We start from the raw sequence: 11,398 nt of genomic DNA, 5'->3' as shown, positions 1-11,398 counted from the left end.
CCTCATGTTCAGCCTCCATCTCGGCTATCACCACATCAGTTACAAGCTGGAAACACTGCCTCCGCCAAGCGGCAACAGGCTGTGCTGAAAGTCATAAGCTTAGGTGAGAAACCTCACACTGCTTGTGAGTTGTGGACAGCTGTGAAAGAGCAGGCAGATCTGTGGATGTGACCGCTGAACCTACATCCAGGCATGGTTTTGTGTAACAATGGCCGAAACCTGGTGGCGGCTCTGAGGCGAGGCGAGATCACACATGTACCATGCCTGGCTCATGTGCTTAACCTCGTGGTTCAGCGGTTTCTTAAATCGTACCCAGAGTTGCCAGATCTGCTCGTCAAGGTACGCCGCCTGTCAGCTCATTTTCGCAAGTCGGCTACAGCTTCCGCCGCCCTTGCTGTGTTGCAGCAGCGTTTGCAGCTTCCGGTACACTGACTGGTGTGTGATGTCCCCACACATTGGAACTCTACCCTCCACATGTTGCAAAGGATTTGTGAGCAGAAGAGAGCAGTTGTGGAGTACCAGCTGCAACAAGGCCGTCGATATTCAGGTCAGACTCCACACATAAGACCTCAGGAGTGGACCTGGATGTCTGACATATGTACCATCCTGACAAACTTTGAGGAGGCCACCAAGATGGTGAGTGGCGATGACGCCATCATTAGCGTCAGCATCCCACTTGTCTGTCTTTTGCAACGCTCTCTGCAGAGAATTAAAGAGGAGGCATTGCAGCCAGAGTATGATGAGATGGATCAAGAAGCCGTAGCGGGCTTTTACACACAGCCCAGCCTCATCTCATCCCAACATGCATTGGGGGACAATGAGGGAGAGGAGGAGGAGGAGGAAGAACAGGAGCTGGTATCATGCGCTGTAGACGGTAGTACCTGTACAGCTGTCATACCGTTAGTTCAGCGTGGGTGGCCTGAGGACAGGGGGGAGGAGGAGGAGGAGGAGAGCATGGTCAGTCGTCATCTTGGTGAGGACACGGAAGTCTTGCCCGTTACCAGTCTGGCACACATGGCTGACTTTATGTTACGCTGCCTTAACCGTGACCTTCGACTTGTCAAAATGTTGGGTGATAGTCATTACTGGTTGGTGACACTTTTAGACCCCCGCTACAAGGAGAACTTTAACTCTCTTATTTCTGAGGTGGAGAGGTCTACAAAAATGGGGCAGTACCAGAAGGCCCTTGCTGCAGAACTGTTAAAAAAAATTCCCATCTGAACACGCTAGCGGCAGAGATCACAGTTCTTTGCCCAACCAAGGCATACATGCGAAAGGGACGCAACTCAAATCCAGCAGAGGCAGGGGAACACTGTCAACGTTCTGGGACAGTTTTCTCAGACCCTCCTTCCGGATAGACCCTGAGGCGCAGGGTACTCTCACAAGGAGTGGAAAGTTTCAAAAGATGGTGAGGGAGTACCTTGCCGACCGTACCAGCGTCCTCCGTGATTCCTCTGTGCCTTTTAATTATTGGGTATCCAAGCTGCACACTTGAAATGAATTCACTCTGTACGCCTTGGAGGTCCTGGCCTGCCCTGCCGCTAGCGTGTTATCGGAGCATGTTTTTAGTGCCACTGGGGGAATTATAACTGATAAGCGCACTCGCCTGTCAACTGACAATGCTGACAAGCTGACCCTTATCAAAATGAACAAGGGCTGGATTGGGCCAGACTTCTCATCACCACCAAATGACAGCACAGTAACATAAAGTCAAATCCACTGTGTTATTTCGGGAGGTGTATTCACATGCTCCACTTCACACCCACACATGGGTATACGCGTCCTCATTTCGGCTGTTTTATGTTCTTCTCCTTATCATCAGCCTCCGCCACCACTATACCACCAGGGTGACCGTGTTGCCATTATTGAAAGTTCCTCCGTCCTTATTTTTGTCAGCTTTTGCTTGGAAGGCATAAGCAAATACTGTGGAAGACCCACTCCCCAATAATGGAAATAATATTTTTAAGATGCTGTACTGTATGGCTCTTGCAAGGGGCAATAAAACCGTCTTGTTAAGCTACTGCGACCTTCACCACTCTTCCATGGGGCATTGATAATGTGTTTTTATTCCACTGCGACCTCCACCACTCTTCCAAGGGGCATTGATATTGTCTTTTTATTCCACTGCGACCTCCACCACTCTTCCAAGGGGCATTAAAACTGTCTTGTTAAACCACTCTGAACTCCACCACTTTTCCAAGGGGCATTAAAACAGTCTTGTTAAGCTACTGCGACCTCCACCACTCTTCCTTGGGGCATTAAAACCGTCTTGTTAAGCTACTGTGACCTCCACGTCTCTTCCACGGGGCATTGATATTGTGTTTTTATTCCACTGCGACCACCACTTTTCCAAGTGGCATTAAAACCGTCTTGTTAAGCTACTGTGACCTCCACGTCTCTTCCACGGGGCATTGATATTGTCTTTTTATTCCACTGTAACCTCCACCACTCTTCCAAGGGGCATTAAAACCGTCTTGTTAAGCTACTGTGACCTCCACGTCTCTTCCAAGGGACATAGAAATGTTGTTTTTAATTAACTCTAACCTCCACGACTCTTCGAACGGGCATTGCATTTCCTCATAATTTTTGGCAGCTTTTGCTTGGAAGGCATAAGCAAAGACTATGGGAGACCCACTCCCCAACAATGGGACTGTTTGTAATATACTGTACTGTATGGCTCTTGTAAGGGGCATTAAAACTGTCTTGTTAAGCTACTGTGACCTCCACCACTTTTCCAAGGGGCATTAAAACTGTCTTGTTAAACCACTCTGAACTCCACCACTTTTCCAAGGGGCATTAAAACAGTCTTGTGAAGCTACTGCGACCTCCACCACTCTTCCTTGGGGCATTAAAACCGTCTTGTTAAGCTACTGTGACCTCCACGTCTCTTCCACGGGGCATTGATATTGTGTTTTTATTCCACTGCGACCACCACTTTTCCAAGTGGCATTAAAACCGTCTTGTTAAGCTACTGTGACCTCCACGTCTCTTCCACGGGGCATTGATATTGTCTTTTTATTCCACTGTAACCTCCACCACTCTTCCAAGGGGCATTAAAACCGTCTTGTTAAGCTACTGTGACCTCCACGTCTCTTCCAAGGGACATAGAAATGTTGTTTTTAATTAACTCTAACCTCCACGACTCTTCGAACGGGCATTGCATTTCCTCATAATTTTTGGCAGCTTTTGCTTGGAAGGCATAAGCAAAGACTATGGGAGACCCACTCCCCAACAATGGGACTGTTTGTAATATACTGTACTGTATGGCTCTTGTAAGGGGCATTAAAACTGTCTTGTTAAGCTACTGTGACCTCCACCACTTTTCTAAGGGGCATTAAAACTGTCTTGTTAAACCACTCTGAACTCCACCACTTTTCCAAGGGGCATTAAAACAGTCTTGTGAAGCTACTGCGACCTCCACCACTCTTCCTTGGGGCATTAAAACCGTCTTGTTAAGCTACTGTGACCTCCACGTCTCTTCCACGGGGCATTGATATTGTGTTTTTATTCCACTGCGACCACCACTTTTCCAAGTGGCATTAAAACCGTCTTGTTAAGCTACTGTGACCTCCACGTCTCTTCCACGGGGCATTGATATTGTCTTTTTATTCCACTGTAACCTCCACCACTCTTCCAAGGGGCATTAAAACCGTCTTGTTAAGCTACTGTGACCTCCACGTCTCTTCCAAGGGACATAGAAATGTTGTTTTTAATTAACTCTAACCTCCACGACTCTTCGAACGGGCATTGCATTTCCTCATAATTTTTGGCAGCTTTTGCTTGGAAGGCATAAGCAAAGACTATGGGAGACCCACTCCCCAACAATGGGACTGTTTGTAATATACTGTACTGTATGGCTCTTGTAAGGGGCATTAAAACTGTCTTGTTAAGCTACTGTGACCTCCACCACTTTTCCAAGGGGCATTAAAACCGTCTTGTTAAGCTACTGTGACCTCCACGTCTCTTCAAAGGGGCATTAAAAGTGTTTTGTTAAACCACTCTGAACTCCACAGCTCTTCCAAGGGGCATTGAAATGTTGTTTTTAATTACCTCCAACCTCCACGACTCTTCCAACGTGCATTGCATTTCCTCCTAATTTTAGTCAGCTTTTGCTTTTCAATGCAAAGGCAAAAACTAAGGGAGACCCACTCCCCAATAATGGGTAGAAGGTTTTTAGTACGCTGTAATCCACGTCTGTTTCAAGGGACATTGCAGTTCCTCATAATTTTTGGAAAGCCTTCCATGCACTGCTTAGGCCAACAGTGTACAGGAGACCCAGTTGCTATAAATGGCAAAAATGGTTTAGTTAAGGCCCTCTAACCTCCAAGTCACTTCCAAGGGGCATTGGAGTGCCTCGAAATTTTTGGTAGGCATTGCACTCACTGTATGACCTATAACTGTGTAGCCGAACCGCTCATTTTGTTACAGAAACATATCCTACAAGACATGTGTGGTTGACTGGCCTGATTTTGATGTGAATGGTCCCTGTTCCTCCTGCTCTTTCTCCTTTGCCACCACCTCATCCATCATTTATCACCTGAAGCTTTGTTTTAACGGGAGTCATAGAACTGGGATAGTAGCAGGAAAACATCCAGCAATCCTCGGAGGAGGTAAGATATGGTCCAAAACGCTGACCACCTCAGGCCTAGCCGCTGCTACATACATGCGCTTGCATTCCAAGAAAACAAAGCAGATGCTAACTTCTATCATCATCATGCTCCTCACCTTGGCACTCTCAACTCCCCTGATGGAGAAGCCAGGGCCCACTGGAGGAGTCGGGTTCTCTGGTGGGCTCATCCAATGCTGCCCTAAAGCATGCCAGTCTAAGAAAAGTGTGTGGGTCGGTAACAGGAGAAATAGGGGCGACTGGGGACCGTTTATGGACACCCGGCCGCCCCCATGCGGCTGGGGACCGTGTGTGGACACCCGGCCGCGGGGCGGTTGGGGACTGAGGGTGGACACCCGGCCGCCCCCTGGCTGCTGGGGACCGAGCGTGGACACCCGGCCGCCGGGCTGCTGGGGACTGAGTACGGATAAAACGGCCGCCGATGCAGCCATGACATGGTGGCCAGCGTCTGCCTCCACATGCCTAAAAGGCCCAATTTCAAGTGCAAGCAAGCTAGCAGTATGGTATTGCAGCCTGCGGGTGGGTGGGTGGTTGGCTGCATATTTGCGCTTGCATTGCAAGGAATGGGGGAGGTACAATTGAACACTGCCCTGGGACAAGGACTTGCACGGGGATAGTTGCAAGTCTGCATCTACTGAAGCGGCAAGGATCTCTTCTGATGGGCACACTTTTAGGCAGTTACCTGGGTGTCAGAGATGCTTCCAGGGGTCTTCCCCATGCTGTTCCCATGTCTTTTCAGCACTGTATGCATGTGTCACACAGCACATGGCCAGATAAGGTTGTAAAATGTTAAAATTACATTTCCCAGTGAATGCATTTGTCATGGTTGAAAGCAATACAAAAGTGCAAAAACGCATGAAAAATGCTACTTGTGAACATAGCCCAAGATGTGGAGCAGTATTTTTGTTTTTGGTTATTTATTTTACCTTATACACAAGTCTTTACCCTGGAAAGGAAATTCCTTAACATATTTCACAGGAAAACCGTTTGTTTCGTTTTTGAACGTTTATTGTGAGCCCGTAAAAGTGGCTTAATACCTCTGACCACGTTGTTGACAGCAGTGACCTGGGGGTCAGAAATGCTTCCAGGGGCGGTCCCCATGCTGCCCCCATGTCTTTTGAGCACTGTCACTATCATTTTGGTCAATTTTTAGGCTTTCTACAGACTGCCGGCGGTGCCGCCGCAAAAATGCTCGGGTCTCCCATAGACTAACATTGGGCTCGTTGCTCGGGTCGAGCACCTGAGTATCACGGTGAGCTCGCCCCGAGCTTCGAGCACCCGACCATTTTAGTGCTCGCTCAACACTAATGTTCAGTCTATGATCTATTAGTATACTTAAGTCTTTTTCACATGTACAAGTCCAACATAAGCAGCTTTTATTCAGCACTCACGAGTAAAACAGAAAGTCCTCTGGTTTGCAGCCTTGTTAACATAAGTCCATAACAACAGTTGCCATGGGCAACCTCCCCGCTGGGCTGCTCAGAGCCTGACTGGTGCAGAACCTTCCCAGGCGTAGGTTCTGCTACACACAGGCCCGCCAAGCTTTCCTGCTATGTCCCAACACTGAACAACACTAATCCTTAATGCAGGGTTTTTAAAGGACCTGTGGCAAGAGCCACTGGAAAACCCGGGTTGGATGGAGGAATCCGCCCCACTGCCTTCCTGTAGCCTCCTCCAAGAAATGAAGGCCCTGCCGGGTTTTACTAATCTGCCTTAGCCAGATAGCCTGACCAGGTCAATGCTCACCTTCATTCCTGCATTGCAGCCGCAGGTGTGACTGCAATGCACTTCAATGGGTTTAATAGGTCTCTGTACACATTCTGGGGGATATATACCGTCCCTTGTATACGATCCCCGTCACTGCCTCACATATCTGCAACCCCCCATTCAAACTTGATGGGTTGAACATTTATCACCATACAGGGTGCCCGGGACAGGGCATCCGCGTTTGCCTGTGACTTCCCAGGCGATGTTCTGCAGAGAAACTGAAATTTTGCAGTGACAGTAACCACCTGGTGACTCGCGCATTCCTCTCCCTGGCGTTACTCATCCATGTCAAGGGTGAGTGGTCCGTCACCAAGCGGAACTGACTCCCGAGTAAATAATAACGTATCGATTCCAAGGCCCACTTGTTAGCCAAACACTCCTTCTCTACCCCTATAGTTTTTCTCTGCCGGGATAAGCTTTCTACTCAAGTAGATGACCGAGTGCTCTTCACCATTCACTTTTTGTGACAATACTGCCCTGAAGCCTACCTCCGAGGCGTCTGTCTGTACAATGAAGGTTTCCTTGAAGTTGGGGCTGATGAGGACTGTCTGTCCACACAGAGCCAATTTCATGGACTGAAAGGCTTCTTCTTCCTGAGGGTTCCACCGAACCATTACTGATTTTTTTTTCCTTTCAAGAGATCGGTCAGGGCTGCCGTTATCCCAGCAAAATTAATAACCAAGGATGCCGAGGAACGCCCTCATCTGTTTTGTACTTGAGGGTTTAGGCCAGTTTTTAATGGCCTCAACTTTATTGATTTGGTGCTTGATAACTCCTCGGCCAATCACATACCCCAAATATCGGGCTTCCTCTAGCCCTAGCCCACATTTTTGGGGGTTTACCATTAACCCCGTGGCTCTGAGAGAATCCAGCATCGCTTGTACCTGGGATAGGTGTGTATGCCAGTCGGTGTTAAAGATGATAATATCATCGGGACCCCATGTAACCCAAAAGGTAAGACCACATAGTAATATAGACCCTCCAGAGTTATGAAGACGGTCTTTTCCTTTGCCGATTCCATGAGAGGTACCTGCCAGTAACCCTTGGTGAGATCGAGCGTGGTAAAGTACTGGGCCTGCCCCAGTCTCTCAATCAGCTCATCCACCCTTGGCATTGGATAGAGGTCAAGCTTCGACACTTCATTTAATTTCTGGAAATCGTTACAGAAGCGTAACGATCCGTCTAGTTTCGGAATCAGTATGATGGGGCTAGCCCACTCACTCCGTGATTCCTCAATGACGCCTAACTGGAGCATTTGTTTTACCTCAGCCGTGATGGCTTGCCGCCGGGCTTCAGGTACCCGGTACGGTCTCATTCGTACCCTTGCCCCAGATTCAGTGACAATGTCATGTTGGAGAACCATAGTCTTACCTGGTATCTCTGAGAACATGTCGGTATTCTGCTGCACCAGCAAGCGAGCCTCCTGTCGCTGCTGTTTAGTGAGCGCATCACTTATCCTGACCTCTCCCCTGGACGCATCCCTGGCTGAAGGTAGAGAAGTCTCTGGCAATATGCCCGGAGTGACGTCTGTAACTAAACACTCTCGATCTTTCCAAGGTTTTAGCACGTTTACATGATAAAGCTGCTCAGGGGTCCTCCTTCAGGGCTGATACACCCGGTAATTTGCCTCTCCCACCTTTTCTCGAACTTCATATGGCCCTTTCCACTTGGCCATGAGCTTACTCTCGGCTGTGGGTACCAGTACAAACACCCGATCGCCCTTGTTAAAAGACCTGACCGTGGCTCTTTTATTATATGTGCTCCTCTGGGCTGCCTGGGCATCTAAGATGTTCTCTCACGATGGGCGTGACCGTCACGATCCGGTCCTGCATGCTAGCCACGTGTTCAATTACACTCCTATGTGGAGTCAGCTCTTATTCCCACGTCTCTTTGGCTTCGTCCAACAGACCCCTAAGGTGTCTGCCGTACAATAACTCAAAGGGAGAGAACCCTGTGGAAGCCTGGGGTACCTCACGGACTGCGAACATCAAATAGTGTAACAACATGTCCCAATCCCTTCCGTCCTTAGAAACCATCTTTTTTAACATGGACTTGAGGGTTTTATTGAACCGTTCTACTAACCCGTCGGTCTGAGGGTGGTACACCAAGGTGCGCAATTGTTTTATTCTCCGCAGTTTGCACAGTTCCCTCGTCACCTTGGACATAAAAGGGGTCCCTTGATCCGTCAGGATCTCCTTAGGTAGCCCAAGGCGACAGAACATGGCAAACAGCTCCTGTGCAATCAGTTTTGCCGAGGTGTGGCGTAGCGGTATAGCCTCCGGGTACCGGGTGGCATAGTCGACGACCACAAGTATATGTTGGTGGCCACGAGCGGATTTTACAATGGGCCCTACCAAGTCCATTGCAATCCGTTCAAAACGTAGCTCTATCACTGGCAGAGGTACCAACGGGCTACGGAAGCTTGCGGTGGGGGTGGTCAGCTGACATTCGGGGTAGGATTCGCAGTACTTTTGGACCTCCGCGTAAATCCCCGGCCGAAAGAACCGCCCGACTGTACGACTGAGGTACCACTAACTGTTCCACGACCTCGTCCTTGATTTTGTCTACCCTATAGAGCAACTCATTGTTGACCACCACAGTATCTGCACCGGGCTGTTGAGCTATGCCATTTACCTCTAACACCCTTTCCCGCGCCCGAGTCAGGGTGGGATCCTGTAGCTGAGCTGTCCCAAATGTGCCCCGGGACACTTCCAGCTCGGGGATCGATGGGGTCTCCTCGACCTTTCCTGCCAGCACCTCTAAGGAAAACCTATCGGGGTCACACTCTGCCCCTAGGTTAGACACCCCTACGGCAGGTACCCCTGACTTGGGTTATTTGGGTACAGCTCCTGTAATAACTTTTACCGGGGGAGAGTGGATTTTGTCCAGAACAGGGGCAAGTCTCTTCTCAACACAGCCCCATAGGGAAGAGTTTTTACCACCCCCACCACATGGTTTATGTCTCCACATGGCGTGGTCAAAACTACCTCCGCGGTTGGGTACTCTCAGAGGTCCCCATGGATACACACAACCCCGACTGTCTGTCCACTGGGGTTGTCTCCTGCCACCAGCGACCCATGTACCAAAGTCACTAGGCTTCCCGAATCTAGGAGGGCCTCCGTGGGGTACCCATTAACCAGTACTTGGCACAGTTGGGGTTCACTCTCCGGGGGGTCGGCGCTCGCATTGTAGACGGTCTGGGCATACATTGAGACCCGGCGGTTATACCCGCAGTCCATGGGCTCTGTAGTCAGGGGGCAGTTCTTGTGACAGTTTGGGAGGGAACCAGTCTCCCGCCACTCTCACTCAGTGGTACCCCTTCAGCACGGGTACGGTGCTGACTGTCTTTTAGAAGAGGGACGCGACCCCTTTCCTGGTTCCTGGGGTTAGCAGAGATCGGTGTGACAGCCGTGAGGGGGCAGAGTCCCGGATAAAGTCCTGAGTGGTCGAGTAGCGCTCGATGAGGCTGACCACTTGGTCGAGTGTGCCGGGGTCCTCGTGCCGCACCCATTGTTGGATAGCGGCCAGCAGAGTCCTCACCAGCCGGTCAGCTACCACCCTCTCCACCAGCTGGGCGGGAGCCAAAGTCTCAGGCTGGAGCCACCTCTTTACCAACTGCAGAAGGTCATAAGCCTGAGACCGGGTGGGAAAATACGCGCTGAGCCCTCACGTATGTATTGACCCCCAGTTGGGCAAGAATCTCACCTTTGAGCCTCTGGTAGTCCTGGGCGTCCACCCGACTGAGGTCGAAGTAGGCCTTCTGGGTGTCGCTGACCAAAAACGGAGCCACCACTTCCGCCCACTGGCCGGCTGGTAGGTTTTCCCACTCTGCTGTACGTTCGTAGATGGACAGGAAGACTTCCATATCATCCTGCGGTCCCATCTTCCTTTATGCTGAGCGAACCTTGTCCCAGGCCTCTCGACGTTCCGGGGCTGGTGCCGTCGGCGTCTCCCGCAGGGCTGTGAGCTGCTGCACGATCAGCTCATTGGTGTGCTGCTGCTTAAACTGCTCCTGCTGCCGCTGTGTGAGTACCAATTGCCTTAACAGCTCCTCCATTTTGTCCACGGGGTTGGGCTCAAAGGTGGCCGGCCGAATCATGGGCATGCAGCTGCCGGTGGGGTATGCCTCAGTCACAATGCCCACATTCTCCACTAAGCTGTAAGTTGGCGATGTTCACACCGTGCAGTAACTGAGGCAGTGACCCAAGCAAGTCCAACATAAGCAGCTTTTATTCAGCAATCATGGGTAAAACAGAAAGTCCTCCGGTTCGCAGCCAGGCTAACACAAGTTCATAACAACGGTTGCTGTGGGCAACGGCCGCGCCAGGCCGCTCAGAGCCTGACTGGTGCAGAGCCGTCCCAGGCTTAGGTTCAGCTACACACAGGCCCGCCAAGCTTTCCTGCTATGTTCCTAGCAGGTCCCAACACTGAACAACACAAATCCTTAATGCAGGTTTTTTAAAGGACCTTTGGCAAGAGCCACTGGGAAACCTGGGTTGGAGGGAGGAAGCTGTCCCACTGCCTTCCTGTAGCCTCCTCCAAGAAATGAAGGCCCTACCGGGTTTTACTAATCTGCCTTAGCCAGATAGCCTGACCAGGTCAATGCTCCCCTTCATTCCTGCATTGCAGCCACAGGTGTGTCTGTGACTGCAATGCACTTCAATGGGTTTAATAGGTCTCTGTACACATTCTGGGGGATATATACCGTCCCTTGTATACGATCCCCGTCACTGCCTCACACACTGTACATAAACGTCGGTGCTGGCTGGGCTCTGTGCAGCGCCCACGTTTATGAACAGTCGGCCCCAGGGTCCTGCAAGCGCTGCGGTTGTGGTGCAGAGCAACAGCTCTGACAGGTAACATCATCGGGACCTGATTGGATCAGGTCCCAGTGATGCTAACCCTTTGCTATCTTCTAGATTCCGCAATCCATAGCGATCGCTGCATTTAGGAGATAGTGAGGTCGTCCAGTCACCTTTCCGACGGCCCCTGTGATAGGACCTG

Source organism: Phyllobates terribilis, unplaced genomic scaffold (assembly GCF_046119375.1).
Source record: "Phyllobates terribilis strain yellow unplaced genomic scaffold, ASM4611937v1 Scaffold_470__1_contigs__length_1423970, whole genome shotgun sequence".
Taxonomy (NCBI): Eukaryota; Metazoa; Chordata; class Amphibia; order Anura; family Dendrobatidae; genus Phyllobates; species Phyllobates terribilis.
Note: the sequence above shows the minus strand (reverse complement) of the source record.